The following is a 21,901-nucleotide window of genomic DNA, read 5'->3' as shown; positions in this document are numbered from 1 at the left end:
GTTGTGAGCATAATCTGAAAAGAATGAAGAAAATTCTGTTGTGCTACTCTGTTTAATTTTGATGTTATTTTGTTTATTATTCGTTACTATAGTGACTGTAAAATTTGGTTAATAGACTAATTTTGTTAAGTAACATTTGAAAAGTTATTTTTAATTTAAAATATTGCGACAAACTGCTCCACACCGGGGACAGTTGCAGACTCCTTCATTACAAGCTGACGTCGCTACCACTGCGCCTAGTATATCTAATAACATTACTACCTAACCTACTATTTCTTTCCTTTCTTCAGAACTGGACACATTCAACATCAGATCAGTCTTTATAATTCCCAGACAGCTGTAACGATTTTAACTATATAGCGTTGGACTTGTGACACGCTTTTGAAAAACAAGCATAGATTTTTTTAAAGCTTTTGAATCCCAATGTACTCAAAAGTATATATCAGTAGAGTATTTCAACATATCTAGCCGTTAAAAATGTTTCAGCTCAATATCTTTCCGTCTACAGAAATGGGAACGTTCAATACAGAGTTCGTTAGTCATTTTGAAACAATATAAAATAAACAATTCTACTATAAAACTCAACATTTAAGAGGCATCTTGCTGCTTCAAATAATGTCAGCTAACTCTATATCGGTAGCAATTTGTGTGATCACTAATTAGTGATTAATGCAATGCTACTTGTCTATAGCCTACTTGATCCTAGACTCCTACTTGACTCACTTTATTTTACACCGTAACACAAAAGTGTAATATGCTGAAATGCTCAAAATTTTCTGTAGTCTACACAGATTTTTGAAAATATGTAAGAAAGGTAAAATATAAAAATACTGCATATTGTTCAGTAGATTTCATAAATATTGCACTGACGGTTTTTTTAAAGTCTCGCTTAATTGATTCTTTTGATAATGAAAGCATTCATTTTGATGCTCATCAGGATTTGCACTCAATACTAAGAACGTATGAATAGAGTAACAAGTTCATGATTTGTGATTTTACTAGTGTTCTGTATTATTATATTTAATAAATAAATAATAAATACTTAAAATTATTGTCACACTATAATCAAATTATTCATCTCCTGTATTTCTTTCAGAACATCAATTACTGTGTATTAAAACGATTTAATATTTTTCAAATATTTAGCTCTCGGTGATTTTTTTCATTAACAAACTTTAACAATATTATTGCCATCTATGATGGAAAAAATCATTGAGATCATATGGCTTTGATTGACAGTACGAAGGAAGATTTATGCATACTACTTTTCGTCAACTAGATCTATCGTCCTCTTTTGTTATTCAATAAATATTCAATTCTTCATGTATTTGACTTTAATTTCTTTGACAGCGAACATTTTTTTATGCAAATTTGGCTACCTTAAGTCACGTAAACTAGATTGATTGATTAATTTGCTTTATTTTACTTCGCTTTTTGTGCCACTCTTGGCTAATTTGCGAAGATGAGGATGAGTGATGATATAATGAAAATGATGAATAGACAATCAAAAACAACCATGCCAAGGCCGGGATTCGAACTCGAGACCCCTGGCGTCGTCACATACACTAGATGATGAGTACGTGCTGTTATTATAAGGTCATTTTACCTATTCACGTAATATTAACAATAGCTACAATGTTAATATATACAGTTAATTAATGTTATTTGAATTAATATAATTACAATTATTTTAATGGGAACGTTATTATTATTATTTATATTTTTATTATTTTTTCTGAGACACTTGGTTCGGACCCCCACCTCGAAATATATTTCTAGATACTTGCCTGGCAAGAAGTCTAAGTATTTGTATAACAAACTAAATCAATCAATCAATCAATCATACTCTTCCTTGTGATTAGTCAAATGTTGCTGGATAAAATGAGAGGCTAAATAACAAAGATTCGAGGTGCCAACGGTGTTTAGTGTGTTTCTCGTTCTGGGGTTTCAACGGGAATTACCAGCTGGCGGTAAAAGACGATAAGATTCTCAGAACTAGAAATTTTTCTCGGAAGCATTGTGATGAAAATGCAGTCATTCTCGCATGATTTACCTAACGGAGAACTTATTTCAGCAGGATTATAACATTTGAGACGTCATCGGGAAATCAGCGCATTTCATTTCCTTTGTAGGCCGTCTCGTAATTAGCAGTATTTCTCGCGCGTTCGTTTATCTCGCCGGCATAAATATCACTTCCACCCTCTCGCATTGAGGAAATTCCACTCCCTTTCGCCTTCTTACGATTACCTTGGAAGGGCGGGAGGAAGCATAAAGCTCAAAGTTCTTTTTGCCGTTCTAGTTTTCATTGTAATTCTTCTCTATCATATACAGATATATAACGCATGAAAAGGTCCAAACTACAATTAATAAAATCAAATCCAATGCAACCGGAGCAGACGAAATTTCTATTAACATGTTAAAGTATATCGCTACCCACATCTCACCCGCAATTGCAGATATTTTCAACACATCCCTGTACAGTGGCACATTCCCAAGCATTTGGAAACTCGCTCACATACGCCCCCTGGCTAAAATCACCAACCCAGTAAGCGCTCAAGATTTTCGACCGATCAGTATTCTCCCAACTTTGTCAAAAGTATTTGAAAACATCGTTCACGAGCAAATTTTTAACTATGTGCAATCGAAAAAAATGTTAAACCCCTTCCAGTCCGGTTTCCGCCCACATCACAGCACCAGCACAGCGCTCATTAAAGTGGTGGATGATGTAAGGTCGGCGATGGATAAGAGATATTTGACAATGCTAGTTCTCATCGATTACAGCAAAGCCTTCCAAACCGTAGACCACGATATCCTTCTGGCAAAATTGTCATCTTATTTCAACTTTTCCCAACTCGCTCTTGACTGGGCTCGCTCATATTTAGCAGCCAGACAGCAACGCACATTCGTTTCTGACAATAAGTCGTCGTGGCTGCCGACGAATTGCGGTGTACCCCAAGGTAGCGTCCTGTCTCCGCTGCTGTTCTCCATGTACGTAAATGATATATCTGGAAACTTTCAATCGACAAATTACCATCTGTACGCTGATGACGTCCAATGTTATTTGTCGTTCCCTAAAACAAGCATCAATATGGCCTTCAAAGCCCTAAAACGATGATACGATGAACGTCTGCAAGTGGTCTCAGGCAAACGGTCTGCGAGTAAATGAGAAAACGAAATGTATTTTAATTGGCTCACGTCAGCTCATTTCCACAACAGAGAAGTCCTCCATCCCTGACATTCTTGTCGAAGGAAACCCCATTTCGTTGTCGCTTTCGGTCAAAGACCTGGGAGTCGTTGTGGACGAAAACCTCACTTGGAGTGACCATGTGAAGGCCATATGTAAAAAATCCTACGCAGCATTACACTCGCTGTACCGCCTTAAAAATATTTTACCACAAGAAGTAAAAAAAACACTCGTGGAGTCCTTAGTTCTGTCTCATATAGACTACTGTGACTTGACATATATTGACCTCAACGGTGAACTAGCAAGACGTCTACAGCGAATACAAAATGCATGTGTGCGCTACATTTATAATATCAAATTTTTTGACCACCTGACCCCGGCTTTCAAGGACCTAGGCTGGTTCGACCTTTCCACTCGCCGCCGCTTTCACGCTCTTACAGCGCTCTACAAAATAGTAAACTCACGAGAGCCGTCCTACCTACTTTCTCGATTTCAACCCCTAAGTTCAGCACACACCTTTGCCACCCGTTCGAGAGACAACTCTCTGCTGGCCATTCCCTACCACAAGACAACGTTTTATGGAAATTCCTTAACGGTCACTGCTACCAGAGCGTGGAACGACCTCCCCAACGACATAAGAAACTCTTCTTCTCTTCTCCAATTCAAATCAAAATTAAAAAATCATCATCTGGAGTCAACTTACCAGAACTGAAAACAGGGAAATAAAATTAAACCTTCGTGTAAACTTGTAGGACCAACACCCCCCGACTTTTTCTGTAATTTGACTGTTTGTTGCGTGCGTGTTTATGTTTTACATGTATTTTTTTTTACTTAGTGTGTATGTATTTTTGTCTTTATTTTTTATGTTTTTTGCGTCTTTCTCTTTTATTTTTTCTTGTGTTTTTCTTTTTTTTTTGGTATCTCAATGTTCTTAGTTTTTTATAGATTTCATTTCTTGGTATCTTAAATATTTATTTTTTATATATTTAACATACAGTTAGCTATAAAAATCAATTTATAAAATGTAATGTAGAGATGGTTAAGTGGAAGAAAAGGCTTGTGCCTTAACTTCGCCATCCAAAACAAGGAATAAATAAATAAATAAATAAATAAATAAAGATTATGTTTGTTTCTTTACACCGGCTGGTGAGACGCATAAATAATAAATGTTTTCGAGCTGAGGGAAACATTGCGCACTGGCTCAGAAAAGTTAAATGGTTGCACTCACACCCTCTTTCCCAGCTGTGGCTCCGAACTAGTACGTTACGTGCTGCATAGAAATACACTGTATGCTACACACATATAATGATGTAACTTTTATTTCTCCTTTTGGAAGTATGTGCTAAGCATATATCCGCTTGGAGTAGATTTGAAACCACGGACTGACACTAATCGTTAAAAAAATGTAAAAATGATAAAAATAACTTTTTTTACAATGATTCACTAGCCTTAGTTCTAAAAAGTCAATTTCTACTTTCATCGAAATGGCTCTCAACATTGCACTCGTTTCCACCATTCTGCAGTATAGTATTCATCTTAGATTATTTTCTGCTAAATCAACCAGGTGTCACACCACCGCAGGGATATATTATAAATACATATTTCGATAACTCTTTTGTTCAGAACTGAGTTTCTACGATTTGCTACTGCTCTTATTTGTATGTAAATTAAATCCGTTGTTATGGTTCTTCATTCACTTTTACCTCAATATGATTTAGTTTCGTTCTCAGCAACAGCAGCTATTTTTTCACTCTTACTTTTTAAAATGTATAGTGCTTAAATTTCACCATATGCAGAAATTACTTTTCAGTTGTAATCATCATATACTTTTATTCCTTATACTTGAAGGGTGTACTATAGCATTCGTAGTTTTATTTTAATATTCAGTGCACTTCTACGTGAGTTCATTTCGTAACCCTCAAAATGTCTATACTCATTGAAGACCCTTGTGCACACTAGCATGTCAGAAGTGATGAAGATGATAGCGCCTGAACAATTTGCACTTTGAATGCATACAGAAGATGTTTATGGAGCACCTTATGAACTGTTAGGCGTGGGATGATCAGATCTCGTGACTCTCTGTGAAATGACGTTGACGTACTAGGAACTTGTCGTACCACCTTCACGTCTGGTGGCTTGCGTTGTTCAAACAGAAGTCTGAAATGTCTCTGGACTGAAATTAGAGAATTCGTTTCCACACTGCGCACTGCGTTCTGTCTTAAACGGTCGTCATCGTTGATAATTATTTAGAGCCTAAAGAAAAAAAAGAGTTGCTTTACATCATGCCAGAAACCTCAAGGCTCTGTATCGAATAGTTTCCCCACAATTTTAATTTGAAATCAAGGAGGTTTCATGTGGACACCCTGTATATCCGTATTACTTACTTGCAAAATATGATTCACTATGTTACCTTTACAAACAATATACAAAAATGCATGAAACTATTAAGCTGATTCTCGGCAAAGGCGTTTTAATTTTTTCTGGTGCATCCAAAAGATTTAATAAATTCAGTTTTCGGAGAGGAGGTAATGGATTACAGACGTCACTCACGTCAAAATATCAAATTATATATTGAGTGGGAGAGTATTAAACGCAAGTTTCTGAACACTGTAACTTCTGAATTAATAAGTTTCTTGACAATCAATCAGTTCCCCACCCCCCGAGGGTATATTTCATAAGTAATAGAAGGTTTGTTTCCGAAAGTTCCTGCGGATTATGATAACTAGGAATTCCTTTGATGGAAGGAACGCGGACATTGAAGCAGAAGAACCATGGCTCCTTGTGCTTCCTGAGAAGTTTTCAATTAAGAGATGAAGAAGGGGAAATAATCCCCCTTCCCCTACTTCCTCCTTTCTTTCCAAGAAACGACAAACGGTTAGCTCACTAGTAGATCAATTCCTCTTTTGTATTCAATCTTCGTTCGCACCAGAGAAAAAAATCTCTCTCGTCGAAAGAAAATTAACTGAGTTAGCTGCTTAAAACTCTTCCGGAATAGATACAGGAGCAATTCTTCCTCTTCCTTTCTTCTGACTGGTCGGATAAAGAAGTATGCCACCTGCTGTTGCAACGAATTGTGATTATTGAGTTATACCAGCTTCCTCTCCAACACAGTAGTGCCTGAATATAAATTCCTAATTCATTTTACATGAACGGTTTTTGTTTCTCATATACTAATTCCACCAAGCCGTGCTACGTGAAACTTCAACACTCCTCTGCAGTTTGGCACATTACCGTTTCTTCTTAATTTTTTACCGTATCACATTATTTGTGAAGTATTTGCACATTACATTTACATGCCGAGTAGAAATTTAGTTGTAAAATACTATCTTTCTAAGCATTAGCGTACGAAGCATTTTATTGCGAGGCTCCAGAATTGTACAGGTGTTATTTTTATTGATCGATTGATTTTGTTTTAAAAGTGAGGTAACAACAAGATTCAAAGTGGTAATGACGAAATATGAAGTAGAATCTCATGACGTAAGCAAACTGCGATGATTTATTGACGTTGTTAAAGAATAGATCCTGCGAAAGTAAGGTGTGGCATGCACAAGAGCTCGCAATTCTAAATCATTTCTTTAAAGCAATTAGAACACATGTTGTGCATTGCACGTATGTGTACATAAATAAAGTTTGCTTTCTTTCTAATCGGCGCGTTTTTCACAATTACAGTGAAACCTCGTTAATCCGTATCCCGATAAGCCGGACTTTGCTTAATCCGGCCAGGAAAAAAGCAAAAGGCAAAAATAAAAAAAAAATAAAAAAAATGAAAGAAAAATATAATGCAAGGTTTTAAATGTGGCTAGAAATCAACAATCGCATTCGTCATATTGCTCTGTAACGGCTAGGAATACGTACATTCAACGTCCATGGGAGATCACTAGTATTGCTTCACATTTTACTGTACTGTATAGTGTATTTAGGCCCATGTCCTTTAAATACACCATAATAAACATATTTTGTTGCTATAAACGGAGTTTTAATGCGCTTTTTACTGTTCTCTTAGGTTATTTCAGTTAATCCGGACTTTTGTTAAACTGGTCAACTTATCCCCCCCATTACAGTACTACTATTTCGCTCAGTAAATATGGGACTATTCTGTTCAAGAAAATAATTTACGTAATTGTTGTTGTAATGCTAATTTGTCGACAGTATGTTTTAAGTTAGCCATGCTCTGCATAAATTGGACTTAAAACACCAAATGAACAACAACAAACAACAAATCTAAAAGGATACGTGAGTATGATAGGACCTGCTGAATTGTTTGGAGTTCGATCCTCACTTAAAGGTCGAGTAAAGGTTTCAAAATCTGATCTGGTTTTTGGAGAAAAGCCAGCACATAGAACAGCTAGCCATCCATCAGTGCTCAGCCTAGAAGAAGAGCGTGAGTTGACGTCTAGATTCAAGCATTTAGCAGAAGGCTATCCACCGGTTCAAGTTTTTGTAGAGCAGCGTTTACAAAAAAACATATTCGGCATCCTTGGTGCATCGAAAGCATGACTGCAGGTAAAGACTTGTTTTCCCGATGCCTGAAAATAAACAGTAATATATCTCTAAGGAAACCGAAGGAAGTCACTAAATGCTTCGAGTTGTATGGAAATCTGTGTGAGGTGATTGGCATTTGTGATCAACCTCACCTGATTTTAATGCTGACAAAACTGGTTTGCCCTTTTAATAACATTTCTTCTAAAATAGTGACAGCAAAAGGCGGAACAGACTCGTTGTTTTAGTGAATTCTGATTTCTGCACTCCTCAAACATTTATCCAATAACAACAGTAGTTATTTCCTTTTTCACTTATACTGTACAGGGTGTATCAGATGTCCCTTACCACCCCTTGTCACCATACGTTGTTCCAGATGACGAAGATCACGGATTTTCACAAAATACACCATAGCCTTAACATGTCCCCAAAGGTAGAAGTTCATTGGATTTAGGTCTGGTGATCGGGCAGGCCACTCAACTGACCCACGTCGACCAATCCATGCCCCAGGAAATTGTTCATCCAGGTACTAACGCACCTGGACGCTATAATGAGGAGGCGCACCATCTTGTTGATAAAACCTGGGAATGTACCATCTTCCGACATCAGAGATGGCAATATCTGTTCCTGTAGCATCCCCAGGTATCGTTCCGCACATAAATTTCCTTTAATGAAAAAGGACCGATTATCCGTGTTCCCCATATGCCTGCCCACACCATAATTTTCCCTGTGCCGGTCATTTTGGAGGGATCTGTCCATAGCGCATGTTTTGCCAATTCACTTCCCCATTTACGTAGAATTTCGCTTCATCGGAATGGAGTATCTGCATAGCGACGTTTGGATTTAGCTGTAATGGATGATATTCACAACTTCCCCACAATTCATTGCGTGAAAGCACGCCCGCTGCCATGATTCCGGCAAACGTTTCGGAGTGTGTTGGAAACCTGTTTGATAAGTATTGCGATCACAACTTTTGTGGCAGTGATTCAAGGTACATATATGAGGATTATATGCCAAATGTAGACTTTCATATTTTTCTAAGACCAGTAACAATGACCAAAGTATCTAAAAAGATGCTATATTCCACACAAAAACGTTGCATAAAGCTACGTAACATACGAGAGAAATACAGAACAGTAGAGTCTGTTTCTCATGGAATTAATCGTGTCTATCCGATAACACAGTAGCTAATGCTATCCCCTTGTAATCGAAGGATCCAAAATTCGATTCCCATCGATATCGATTATTGTATTTGATACATACAGACATAGATACATTTAATCGGCTATATGCACTTTCTCAACATAGTCCCCCTGGAGCTGTAGACACTTACACCAGCGGTGTGGAAGTCGTTCGAGACCATTTTGAAACCAGTTCTTTGGAGTTGTGTGCACCCATCGCTGGACAGCCTCATGGAGTTCCTCACAATTTTTGAAATGGTAACCACGCAGGGGCTTCTTCATGGCGCCAAACAAGTGAAAATCGGACGGTGCCAAATCGGGAGAGTATGCTGGATGTGGTAACACCTTGAAACCCAGTCGGTCAATAGCAGCTGTTGTTTCACGACTGGTGTGCGGCCGGGCATTGTCATGTTGGAGAAGCACACCTTTGCCCCATTTGCCTTGCTTCTTCTTTTGAATTGCACGACGCAACCGCGTCAGTGTTGCCACGTAGACTGCACTGTTAACGGTGGTTCCCCTCGGTAGCCAATCAATGAGGATGATGCCATCACTATCCCAAAACACAGTGGCCATTCGTTTCCCAGCCGTGGGCGCTGTTTTGAATTTCTTGGGTGGGGGGCTATCCTTATGTTTCCACTGCATGGATTGGGATTTGGTTTCCGGGTCGTGGTAATGCAGCCACACGTCATCGCCTGTCACAAGCTTCCCCATGAAATCAGCTGGATTCTGGTCGTAAAGTTCCAAAAGCTCCCTGGAAATGTCTACGCGTTGTTGTTTGTGGCATGCGTTAAGACATTTCGGTACCCACCGAGCTGACACTTTACCCATTTTCAAGTCACTGTGCACAATGCGTTGCAGGGTTCGTCTGCTTAATCCCGTAATCCTCTCCAGTTCCGTAAACGTCACACGCCTGTTCTCCAGTATGACATTTTCCACACGCGCGATGTTTGCGTCTGTTTTCACACTCACATGTCGCCCTGGACTCTTTCCCTTCTCCGTCGACGTTTGACCGTTTTTCCATCCAGTTACCCAATTATACACCGTTTTCCGTGACACTGCATACTCGCCACACACAGCCACTAACCGTCTATGGATAAGTGGCGTTGTTTCCCCTTCCTTCCCCAAAAACCAACTAGTCCATCGTTGACCACGTTCATCTTGTTCCATGTTGTCCGCAACAGCACTCGTGACGTTGTGCTTCGATGGCTGCACAGGCCACAGACTACGCACTGTCACACGGTGCTGCCACCTGGCGGTAGACAAGGTACCTATGTGCCCATCCTGCGCAGTGCGTGGAATTATGCCATTTCATTTTGCATTAAAACAATAAAGTGTAATTCTTTATGATACGCCCCTCGTATATATCTTTTATAAAAAAGTGAATTAAAGTCAAACTTTGTCTCGTGAAAATAATACTTTATAAAAATGTTCCGAAGTACAAAATTGTGTCCTATAAATTTTTAAGGCCGTAACGTATCATTATCACTTTTCGTAAGTAAAGTCATTCTGGGGAATATGCTTATTGGGGTTAAATGCCCACCCCCTCGTATCTTGCGCAACGCTAATGTTGTGGTAACTCTGCGACTCTTGTTTTAAAGCGCCCTCCGTGGTGAGACGAGGCAGCAGGTTTGGAGCTTGTGAGAAGATTGATTGATTGATTTGGTGTTTTAAGTCCACTTTATGCACAGTAAGGCTAATCGGCACTGGATCTACAGTTTAAAGTGGGATACGAACACTATGTACCTCCACCGGGTATTGAACCCGGGACCCCTTGATTACAAGGCGACGACGCTACCACTGCGCCATCGGGGAGGCTTGTGAGAATAATCTCAAGCCATTCTGGGTTAATTTCATGAGGTAAGAAGACAATTTTTGAGGTAATAATATTTTTGTCGTTGTTGTACTAACAGTGTGCAATGATATTCCTAAGAGAGAAACAAATTGAATTATATTGGTGTAAAGATCAAGAGTCAGGGAAACATATCTGTAGAGTGAAACTGCCGCATGGTGCTCCGAGTTCCCAACTAAGTGATTTAATTTTCTGCTTGTAGCTGTGAGTAGTTGTATTTACAATAGGATGAGGACCACTTACAAGTGTAGAAAAGAAGAGGTTATTTGATTGAACAATCCGATTTGCCTACACTTAAAACAATGCCAAGAGGGGCTTATACCCCAATTTTTCAAGTGTGATATGCTCTTAATTTTAAGAAATTTTGAATTCTAGTGTAGAAAAGATGAACCCTCCTCAGACAGATTTGCCTACACTTAAAACTATGCCAAGTTCCCATATCATCTTATTGTTTATAGTGTGTTTTTCTGTCAAAATCCCAGGAATCTTGAATTCTAGTGTAAAAAAGATGAGCCTCTTCTCAGATTGATTCCGCCCTGTGTACAAAGGCTGAATCTCTATAAGCTTGTCAAAAATATGCCCCCTTCATATTGTATTGGCTATACTTGAAATTAAGCGAAAAATATTTATATTTTCATGCAAGCAAAACTTCCTGATCAATACAATAGGACAAGAGCGGGCAAGCATAATTAATTGCTTGCATGTTCTTTCTAATCTTTTGATCAGTCCCATGTCTCGGCCAGCAATAAATCATGCTTGACCGGGAGATTATATTTCTTGTATGCCAGCAGATATAATCTACACTGTGCCTTTTCAGGGAAAATTACATGTCATCCATCATGGGACTCAAAGAGAAATTCTTAGTAAAGAAAATATTGGCCTCTTTCTGTACGCCTGGGAGATTATATCTGCTGGCATGCAAGAAATATAATCTACACTGTGTTTTTTCAGGGGAAATTACATGCCATCCATCATGTTATTAACTCAAAGAGAAATTCTTATCTACACTCTGCCCTTTCAGGGAAAATTACATGCCATCCATCATGTTATTAGCTCAAAGAGAAATTCTTAGTAAAGGGAATATTGGCCTTTTTCATGTTGTCCAAGCCTGAATTGGACGTCTTGTAATAATATAAGCCCGAGTGTGTAACTTACAGAAATATTCATTGCATATTTCTGTATTCCTGCAATGCAGATGTGCTGTATGAGTTTTCCTGCAATAGGCAGAGGTGCTGTATTTTGAGCTTTCCAGCAATAGGCAGAGGTGCTGTAAGAGCTTTCCTGCAATAGGCAGAGGTGCTGTTAAATTTGGGTAAGTAATATATATAAAAGTGTTCCTTCAATAGGCAGAGGTGCTGTAAGAGCTTTCCTGCAATAGGCAGATGTGCTGTATGAGCTTTCCTGCAATAGGCAGAGGTGCTGTATTTTGAGCTTTCCTGCAATAGGCAGAGGTGCTGTAAGAGCTTTCCTGCAATAGGCAGAGGTGCTGTATTTTGAGCTTTCCTGCAATAGGCAGAGGTGCTGTAAGAGCTTTCCTGCAATAGGCAGAGGTGCTGTATGAGTTTTCCTGCAATAGGCAGAGGTGCTCTATTTTGAGCTTTCCTGCAATATGCAGAGGTGCTGTAAGAGCTTTCCTGCAATAGGCAGAGGTGCTGTTAAATTTGGGTAAATAATATATATAAAAGCTATCTTGCAATAGGCAGAGGTGCTGTAAGAGCTTTCCTGCAATAGGCAGATGTGCTGTATGAGCTTTCCTGCAATAGGCGGAGGTGCTGTATTTTGAGCTTTCCTGCAATAGGCAGAGGTGCTGTAAGAGCTTTCCTGCAATAGGCAGAGGTGCTGTTAAATTTGGGTAAGTAATATATATAAAAGCTTTCCTGCCACGAGCAGAAGTGCTGTGTTATTTGAGCTTTCCTGCAATAGGCAGAGGTGCTGTTAAATTTGGGTAAGTAATATATATAAAAGCTTTCCTGCCACGAGCAGAAGTGCTGTGTTATTTGAGCTTTCCTGCAATATGCAGAGGTGCTGTACTTTGAGCTTTCCTGCCACGAGCAGAAGTGCTGTTAAATTTGGGTAAGTAATATATATAAAAGCTTTCCTGCAATAGGCAGAAGTGCTGTAGACATACTTCCATGGCCTATAATCTAAAGGCCCCCAGGTTTCAAACCTGGTAGAGTGTATAGGCCTCCCTGACGGCAAAATGTTGGTATTATTGTCTTGTAATCAAGGGGATTCTGTGTTTGAGTCGGCCCTCTAGAATTGCTCTGTGACTCTCTCATTTCTTACATCATAAACATATGATTCTTCACCTATAAGAATAACACTACATATGGTGTCATCAGGGAGTGTATCGTGGAATTCACAGATAATTTTAATATTTGTCCTGTCATTAACCACAACTTGTTTTCTTTTTGAAGTGTTGAGGACAAACATGGGTCTCTGTGCTTTGAATTCATCTGGTGTGTAATACATGTCAGTATTGTCAGTAGTGACCCTTTTGTATGCTGAAAATGCTTCATATAATTTGAGGAAATCATTTTTGGACATGTCTAAATTATAATTTTCTCTAGGAAATACCTCATTTCTGCCATTTTTAAGATATATGTTCTTGATGTTGCAGTTATCAAATTTACTTGAATTTTTTTCCTGATTATTGTGTGTTCCAGTCTGAAACAGTACCACCACAAAATCCGGCATGTCATATTGTATACTGGAGAATGAATTTGTAGCATCAAACTCATAATAGGTACCAGATGCAGGCTTCTGTACACATTGATATGTATAAAATTGTAAAGGAATTTGTGGATTTTTTAGGATATCAGCTTTGTATTTAAGAGCATAACTGGCCTCATATTCAACAACTGGCATTCTTAGCTCCATAGTCTGAATAAGGCACTTGCCCTCATCAGGTAGGGTATTAGGCAGAGCTTCCCCTGTAGAGTTTAATGCACTGTACCTCATCAAACATTATTATCATTGGCAGCTCTTCTAAATGTGATTCTTAAACCACCCTTCCACATAATATCTTTGTAATCTGAGAAGAATCCTGGCAATAGGCGCATGGGGAACAGCACTATGTGGCTCTTGGATAATATTTTATCACCAGCCTCAAATCCACCTATTTTGTAGTAAGAAGCCTCGGTTTTGGATAATTTTAGTGTGGCCAAAGCTGTGGAGGTAATGCCGGGATAATCTACTCTGTTTATAACAACACCATGCTTTCTGATCTCAATTTCAGAGAACAGATGCGGCACAAAATTATCTACCAATCTTATATTTGAATTTGCCGGATAATCTGTTCCATCGAGCTTTACAACATCAAATTTGATGTATAGATCTTCTCTGTGGGGGTGTATAAAGCCATACCCTACATCAAGATCAACCTCAATCTCTGTGTTGGGTTGATTTAAATTTGCAAATGTCCTCCTGTTTGGGGGGAATGATTGTAGCTCATAACTCTCAATGTTTTCTATTTTTTTCTTGTATGTATTTTTATTTAAATATTAATTTCTATGATAGCAGTTGTTGTGGCTCCAGCAAAATCAACTAATTCTTCTTTTTCATTAGTGACCATCAACTCAATGTAATCTATTCTATTATGACACACAGGAAAATATAATGTTGGGGATGGATTGTAGATGATGGGCTCCATAAATTCAGAATTAGGTTTGAATGTTGCAATGATGCCAGTTTGTTTGTGAGTGCCTATGCCATTTGATTTGGTGATCATACCCTCAGCCACATTACAGTGAATATTCAGAGTCTCTATGGCTAAGAATTTAGGTATATTAATAGCAGTGTGTTTGATGCCTGGTTCAAGTTTTGTGTTGTTCTCAAAGCCTAACAGCTCTCCTATAGTACCCAGATTCACTGTTTCTGTGGCAGATACAATTTCTACTCTGTGAGTGACAGAATTTTGACTTAACACTACACCTCTGGGTAATTGAGCATTTAAAGTAGATAGATTATATTGCCCTGGAGTGATGACAATTTTTTCATCACCAACTGCAATTTTGTTGTTGTGGTGTGTAAGATTAGGGATCAAGTACATGCCATAAAATGCTCTGAGAGCTATTGTTTTGGGATACACTATATCATCATGTAATTTGAGTTTCAATATTGAATTTTGGCTGGTGAGATGGAATACCCCCATGATGTTTTAAATACCTCAAGGCTTTTTGAAAATCTTCAATTGATGGTTTATTTATTTGAGACAGATATCTAAGAACAGATAAACACAAATGTCCGCAATTAGCATCTTTGAAATTTTGAACACGGGCATTATTGTAATAAAGATTAGTTGAATTTAGATATTTTATTAAATTTTCAGGTGGAACACCTCCAAATGAATCAAACACAAATGCCTCATTTTTTAAATATTTAAGATAACAGATCCAGTGAGTGCCCTGATTTTTGTACTTATCCAAATTAACAATGTCACACTCTTTGTTGAGTGGTTGTTCTGGTAAAGAATCAGACATGTACACACCTCTAAAATGTTTGATGCCCAGTGGCTTGATTAAAGCTTCAATATCTTGGTTTGTAAGCGGCTCTTGTTTTTTTTAAACTTATTCACGGCTCTCTTAACACCTTTGCCTTGTTTCTCCATGGCCTGGTTATGGCGCTTCAATTCATCTAATTCTGCCCTATTCTTCGTGGCATCTATTACTGTTTTTGCTATGGCAGCTGATCCCCCAGCCAAGCTCCCAACAGCCCCGAGAGCAGCTAAGATGGCAGGGATAGTAAATATAAATCCCCCCACATGTGATTTTTTCCTGGATTGCTGTAATTTTTTTAATTGGGGGGTACTAAGTAATAATTTCATACCATGGCCCTTGGCAATACAATAATTTTTTTTCTTGCGCTGCTTTTTGGTCAAAAGGCTATCAATAGGTTTAAGAGATTTGAGACCTGCATAAGGTACCTGATACATAACACCCTTGGCCTTCATTGTAGGTTTATTATATATACATATTCACAACCCCCACCCCAGTTTTTGTTTGGTGTTCATAGCTATGGTGGTCCCCAATGCTGCTATTTTTTCACTTAAAGAAGCATCTTTGCTTACAAATCTACCAAATGCAGCCTCTTCTAATTTCTTGTCTGCAACATGTCTCTTGTCAAGATCAGTATGTGTGTTGTATGCTATGTCATGGTCTCTACAAGCAGCATCTAGGGGATTAACACCAGGATCACCTCTGTTTAATCTATGGTCCAATTTTGTACCGGGACCACAATACTGATAGCCTGGAATGTGTAGTTCAAATGGCAGCTTGTTTATCATGTCATTAACCAGCCCCCGACCCTCAGAGATATTCCAAAATTTAGGTGGTAGAGTATTAATAATTTTTATGAGATATCCAATCCCCTTAGTGTCATTCACTATAAAATTAGACAATTTGATGCTTATCATGTCCATAATTCCAACCTTTTCATTGTAAAAATTGTGGTTGCCAGCATTTTCCTCCCCAGCTATCACCAATAACCTATCTACAAGTTTCCTGACATCATCAACCCACACAAATTCTTTAGGCAGGGTGTTGTATTGTTTGATTCCACTGCCAGTCTTGATCTGAGACCATATGGGCTTGATTAAATTGTTGCATTTTGCTCCACTGCTAGACTTGACTCTTTTTTGTGTGGGATCATTGTTCTGGTATAGAGCATTTGATTTTTTAATATTTCTTTGTAGTGCTCATAATCTTGATCTGTATAGCTGCCAGGTCTCTTCCTAGTCATCAGTTCTCACAATCCAGGTGTTCCAGGATACTTAACAAAAGCACCTTTTTCTCCAAGACGAGATTCTGAATATACAATCAGATCATCTCCCATAAATGTTACTCTGAAATTGCCAATTCTATGTGTGATGCTACCATCACGCTCTGTGTCAGCATATAAGCCAAAGACCTCATCCTTGTTGTCTTTAGGTGTGCTTAAATATTTTTTAGCAAGAAGACCCAATTCAATAGGATCCAGAGTAGCTTCAATTCTTCTAGGGCCAACAGGACTAGATGTATGAATACTGGAAAGTGAGGTGAATGGATAATCTAATATGTTCCTTGCAGCTACAGGTACAAGCTCTGTGATCAAATTTTGATTTTGCTCTGTAACAGTTTTGATATTTTTACCTAATTCCCTAATAGCATCAATAATAGGCTGTTCTGTTTGTTTGTGTTTTTCATAAAAACCTCGGTTCTCTGATTTCCATCCCTTAAATCTTTTTACAAGATAATCTCTTAATTTAAGATCATCAATAATTGGCCTTTTCATGGTTATTTATATATGTTTCAATGTCTAGAAAATTGTTGATTTTATTTCTGTATTTGCCAGTAGGTGTTCTTGTCATATCAATTGTGACAAACCCATAACTGTCTTGGTTCCAGCACCAACTGCAAAACTTGGAAAAATCATTGTAGCTCAAGTCCCCACCTACATATTCATCATGTATGTGTTTGAGGTTGGTATGATCTTGATGAAACACACATATAAAATTGCTGTTGTCTCGGATCAGCTGTTTCGGTATTTTTGAAAAAGTCTGTGCCAGGTAGAAGCAATCAATGTTTTTGTGTCGGCCCTGTGTAAAGAAATTCCTAACCTTGTTTCGATTATCCAGTATAATGTCATCAAACACAACAACAGAATTATCGAGACATTCATGGAGTGGCTTAACATCTGGTTCAAAAGTGGCTATATCCAATCCATCATATAGCTTCATCAGCTGCTGATATTTTAATTGTTCCAAGCTCTTAGAGAAGACATACAAGTGCCTGTTTTTCCAGTCTAACCAGTTGTGTGCCAATAAAAAATTATAAGCCATTAGTGTAGTTCTACCACAAGCAGATGGCCCAACAATAAGACACCTAATATTATCAGGCAGCAATTTTCCATTTCTCTTATTCTGCTGTTCAGGTTCTGGCAGCCTCTTTATAACATCCCAGGTGTTCATATTATCACTTTGTCTGCATCGATCCAGCTGTGTTCTGGAAGTCCTAGCCATTTGACAAATAACTTGTTGCCTTTTCTGCGGATGATTTTTTCTATGAGATATGTGTCAGGCTGTTTAGTTTTGTTGAGTTCTTCTTCATAGAACCTGCCTTTGAGAATTTCTCCTCTGTGATCTTTTATTATATATGTGTTAAGGGTCCCAGGTTTAACTTGAACCACTGTAAATAATTCAGTGCTCCAGTTTCTTGTAAAACCTCTTTTGAATAAGTGCTTATATTTACTGATTCTTACTTGATCACCAATCTTGTATTTGGCTTTTTTTGCTGTTGGCTGGTATCTAGGATAATAAACAGTGCTGATCAATTTTTGCTCATCAGATGAAGTTACTTCAGAGGGTTTCATGTTGATTGTGGAATGGACCGAGTTGTTATATTTATGTAGAAGTTCTGGAAGAATATTAATCCATTTATAATTACCTTGAAGTGTAAATTGTTTATACATAAGATTTTTTAAGGTTCTGTTGAATCTCTCTACAATTGAGGCCTTGAGATCACTGTAACTCGAGTAATGTTGTATTGACTGGCTTTTAATAAATTGTTGAAACACTGAATTATAAAATTCTTTGCCATTATCTGTTTGCAAATAGCGCGGTGATCTTCCACTCTGATTGATGATTGTACTGATGGCTTCTGTAACACATTTTCCAGTCTTGGATTTGAGTGGCACAGCCCAGGCAAATTTTGAAAATGTGTCTATTACAGTGAGTAGATACTTGTAGCCCTTGTTGATTTTGTCTAAGTTTTTCAGCTGTCCACTTGCCATCTCCATCAAGTCGCTCTGCCATAAATCATCTATGCCTTTTGTGACTACTGGCAGTCTCTTATAATTATGTCTGGCTTGTCTGTGTAATTCATCAACCATAATTTGTCTAGACATAATATGTAAACAAGAATATTGCAATTATAGGGTGTTCAGCAGCTAATACTACAGGATTTTCTAAATATAATTTGTCCCCTATTTGTATTTTAAATTCCAGAGAGCCATCATCTTCAACATAGGCTGTTTCTAATGTATTGGGATCTGTAAAATCCTCTAATTCTACACTGGTGATTTTTGCTTTGTTATCAGCATTTGTTATTGATAAGGTAGGGTAGTGGTGTGCCTGTGGTTGAAGCCAATATTTGATCTTGATTGGTCTAAGTGTGCCCCCAACAAAAAACTGGTAATAAAATTGTGCAGGGGACAGCATATATATTTTGCCACCTGGTGTAAATGGTGAATCATATTCTTTGTTGGGGATACTGTACAATTCAAGAATTACTGTATGTTTAGGATTTTCAATTATGCCTGTTATTTCTTTTTCTGCTGTAAGCAATCTGCTTGTTACAGATTCAAGGTGCTCATTGATGGTCCTAACAACATCATCATGGCCTGGCTTGATTTTTATGTCCACAACAAGTTTCTTGTATTGTTGCACAATTTCTTGTAGCTGGGTGGCAAAAACAGACAGAGCATTTGCTTGATTGGATTCCATGGTCCCTAGCTGTTGCTTGATATTAGCTACAATTTGCTGTAAATTTTCAACAACTGCCAATTTTGAATTTTGAGCAGTAAGATCATGGACCTGTCTTCTGATATCCTCAAACAGGGAATGCAGTTCATTAATATGTTGATTGGTTGGTAGAGTGGCCACTGTCTGAGTAAGTTGTTTGATCTCTGTTTGGATATTCTTGATATCTTCTGATTTCAATATGCGATTCACTGCTCTCTTAATATTTTTAAGTTCCTGTGATGTAGGCAGATTTGATACAGTATTTTGCAAAGATTCAAGTGCCAATTTCACACCATTTAATTCAGAAGCATCAACCACACCACGCATAGCATCTTGGAGCAGGGCTATATCTGCCTGAGTGGGTGTTGATTGTTGTAAAATTTCAAGCATTGCTTGGATATCATCAATCAAGTGATGAAAATGAGATAGCTCAGATTCAGTGTTGAGGTTTTCTAGCTTTGTGATCTGTTGCTGGACACTAACAAGGATATCTACAATCCCACGCAAGCGGGATTCTAGAGTTACTTGTACATTTGCCAAATCACTTTGCACTGCTGCTATTGTACCCTCAAGATGGGTTATGGTACTTTGAATTTTTCCAAAATCTTCATATGTTTCAAGTTGCAGCTTGATGTTGGCAACGCTCCGAGTTATTGCATTCAAAGCATCAGAAGATGGCAAGTTGTTCATAAAATTTTCAAGTGTCTCAATTTTTTCTTTAACCTCGGCTATGGCATTGTTGAAGGGGTCCAGATTAGGTATCTGGAGTGACTGAATCTGTTCTTTTAGAGTGGAAATCACTAGATCAAAATCTTCTTGTGATTTTATGCTTTTGACAATTGTTTGGAGCTGTGTCTGGACATTATTTATTTGATCTTCCAATTGTTGTTTCAATTGCTCAGAGTTGGTGGCCTGGGTCTTAAATTTGGCTTGAAGAGCTGCTACAGCTTCTTCTAAACTTTGAAAATTATCCAATGTGGCCAGGTCAGTATATTTCTGAAGCAATAATTTGAGTTCAGAATCAATTTTAAGAAGAGGGTCCATGCATTGTGATTGTAAATTTGTAATTTCTAGTTGAAGACTGGCATTAAGTGTGGTTTGTAAAGCTTGTAAATCACTTCTTAATTTCTTGACTCTGACATCAAGCATCAGAATCTCATCACTGTGATCTTCATGTCTTGTATGGCCAAATATATCATTAGCCATTTTTGTTTTAGTGGTTATTTATTATTGAATATCTGATTCTTAATTCTATAAAAAAAGGTATAAGCTTGTCATAGGATCCAGGGGCCTCAATATATAAGCAGTCACCAGCAGAAACAGTATAAACAGTGCCAGAAATCATGTTTGAGTGCTTAATTCTATAAATATTTCTCCCTACTGAAATCTTGACATCACCCTCAGGGGTTGTAATAAATTGTAATTGACCACCTACAGGTAATTGGTAATGATTTAAATTATTGTTAAATATGTACAATATTTTACCTGTTTCATCATCAACATCTGTAAGTATGCTGTTCAGATGAATAATTAACAAAGCACTCAGTTTAGATATTATATCAGAAGAGGGTGCTGGTGTTGGCAGCTCCATAATAGCCTGTTTTTTGAACCCAAATAAGTTCATAGGCATGTTTATTTATTTCAAATCATGCTCTGTGATTGGGCATTGATTGCCACTTCTCAAATCACAATGACGCCATGGTAGAGTATGTATGCCACATGACAAAATACATCTCTTATCATCATGTGGGTCCAGAGCCACTTTTCTTAAAATATTGCTAGTCAATAAGTGATCCACACTCTGAATTCTGCATTCTGATGTTCTGATTGTGCTACATGATTTGAGGCAATTTTTGTAATCTTCAAATTCAAGCTCTTGGTCTACAGTTACTCTGCCAATACCCTTGGCCTTTTTGGCAACAACACCGCTACATGTTTCAAAGCTGTACATCTTGGCCCTTAACCCAGCAAATGCCACAATAACATCACCAAGTGTCTCATCTTTTAACTTGCCAGGCACCTTTTTGTTTTTGGGGTTGAATCCTTGTATGTTCACTGCTATCAAAATATTCAAGCAATTCAGGCTGTGACATATCTTGATAAACATCTTCTGTCTGAATATCAAGAATAAAACTATCCGTGTCCATGTACATCAGTTTTACACGATTTTTATAAAAAGACTTCAACACATAATAATACAATTTTAACATATGTAATTTGGCCAATTCCAATATCACAGCCCCTACATAAATAGGCTTATCAAACTTAATCTTTGTTTTTTTCATGTTGAAGAGTGCCATATTTTCATCATAAATTCTTCTATAATTGAAATTAATCTTTGCAATCAATTTTTTGCTCCGGCTGGGGTCAGTAATTATTTTAACATCGGTATGTTTTCTGACATTTTCAATAGTTTTGCCATACACAGAATTGACCATCAATTTAAACAAAGATTTATCAAATTGGCTCATTGCAGATGTTCGAACCTCTGTGTTTGTATCAATATATGGTTTCAACCATCTTGAGTGCCTGAACCTCAAAACTTTGCCAATTTTGGTCACTTGAACACCATGATGCATCAGGAACTGGAGGTTTTTGTAATATATGACATAACCCTGTTTTGGCTCCAGTGTCATCATCAATTTCTTCTGTTTAGAGCCAGGTAAACACTTAACCTCAGGAATTGGGGGCAGATCAGAAAATGTGTTGTG

This window comes from Lepisma saccharinum, chromosome 27 (genome assembly GCF_977018435.1).
Source record: "Lepisma saccharinum chromosome 27, izLepSacc3.1, whole genome shotgun sequence".
In the NCBI taxonomy this organism is placed as follows: Eukaryota; Metazoa; Arthropoda; class Insecta; order Zygentoma; family Lepismatidae; genus Lepisma; species Lepisma saccharinum.
This window is presented reverse-complemented; position numbering follows the sequence as displayed.